Source organism: Notothenia rossii, assembly GCF_949606895.1.
Source record: "Notothenia rossii genome assembly, chromosome: 4".
Lineage (NCBI taxonomy): Eukaryota > Metazoa > Chordata > Actinopteri > Perciformes > Nototheniidae > Notothenia > Notothenia rossii.
In genome coordinates this window covers 6,844,580-6,846,425 of record NC_136902.1, presented here as the reverse complement: position 1 = coordinate 6,846,425, position 1,846 = coordinate 6,844,580, and positions in this window count along the sequence as shown.

Genomic DNA, 1,846 nt, shown 5'->3' with positions numbered 1-1,846 from the left:
CAATACATTCAGGATTAAGGATTATCCATCTGTCAGAGACGCTGCTGCGATGTTCCTAAACAACAGGGCGACCCCGTCGACCCCGACCAGAGAGGAATCAGAGACTGAAGCCATTTAAACAAACATCGGATGATTGAGGTGTTCAACATGTATCAAAATGTAGGAAATGTGACCCAATAAAGACTTGTCACTTTCCTATAATAAATAAATTAAATAAATAATAATAATAAATAATAAATATCGTCAAAAAGTTGAATACAGAAAGAAAAGTTGATAGAACTGACAATATTCATTTTGTCATTTGTCAACATTTACAATATTCTTGCCCTGTTTACGAATAAATACTCACAGGTTTCACTTGAAGAGGCCCTATTATGCTTTCTGGGGTTTTCCCTTTCCTGTTGTGTAATATATTTGTTTCTGTGAATGTAAATGGTCTGCAAAGGCTCAAATTCCTGTGTTCCCTCCAGAAGGAGTTTCTCTCCCACACACTCGTAGTGACATCACTATGTAAAACTAGCGCTTCTATTGGCTAGCGCGCCAACACATTGTACGTGATAGGTTAAGGGGCGGGACATCTATGAGCGGTTGACCAATCACAACAGAGCCGACCATGCAGCGAACCAATCAGAACAGACTGGGCTCTGGTTTCAGACAGAGGGTGAAAAGAGGTGCTGAAGCAACATTAAAGCATGGAGACATGTCCCAGTAGAGACACACATTTGAACCTTACAATTCACATTATATGTCCTCTTTAATAAAATGTGGTGGTAAACATGTTTAAAGCGCTGATTTAGCATAACTGAGATTTGTAGAAGATCGGCTTTTTCTAACTCTTGACTGAAATGAAACATATTATTGCAACATGTTTTTCAGCTATATCTCCCAGCCTGTGCTTGGTATACACAGCTCTAAGTCAAATAAAGTAAACGTTTCTGAGTAATAAAGTCCAAGAGAAAGAATAACTCTGTATGTAAGAAAGTAAAGTAAGTTTCTAAAAGTATGAGTCATTCCTCAGATATAATCCTGTGTCTGAATGTATCCACACACACTGACCTACAGCTGAAGAGACCTCATTAGAGAGGACCTGGTTCTTCAACTCTTTACACAAAACACTCGGAGACCTTCTGACTCTTAAACAGGAGGTTTAACAAGAAGCGGTAGAGCTCGCCTTCACACTCGGAGGAAAGAAAGTGGACATCTGGAGGATGAAGTAAGTGTGTGTGTGTGTGTGTGTGTGTGTGTGTGTGTGTGTGTGTGTGTGTGTGTGTGTGTGTGTGTGTGTGTGCGTGTGCGTGCGTGTGTGTGTGTGTGTGTGTGTGTGTGTGTGTGTGTGTGTGTGTGTGAGACCTCATTCAGCAGTTGAGTCTGGGTGTAATGAGGCTCCATCAAACTGTCCAATATCTCAATATCTGACCTTTTTATCAGAGGATCAATGCGTGTGTGTGAGTGCTCGTGTGTATGTGTGTATGTGTGTGTGTGTGTGTGTGTGTGTGTGTGTGTGTGTGTGTGTGTGTATGTGTGTGTGTGTGTGTGTGTGTGTGTGTGTGTGTGTGTGTGTGTGTGTGTGTGTGTGTGTCTGTGTGTGTGTGTGTGTGTGTGTATGTCTGTGTGTCTGTGTGTGTGTCTGTGTGTGTGTGTGTGTGTGTGTGTGTGTGTGTGTGTGTGTGTGTGTGTGTGTGTGCATGTGTGTGTGTGTGTGTGTGTGTGTGTGTGTGTGTGTGTGTGTGTGTGTGTGTGTGTGTGTGTGTGTGTGTGTGTGTGTGTGTGTGTGTGTGTGTGTGTGTGTGTGCGTGTGTATGTGTGTGCTCGTGTGTGTGTGTGTGTGTGTGTGTGTGTGTGTGTG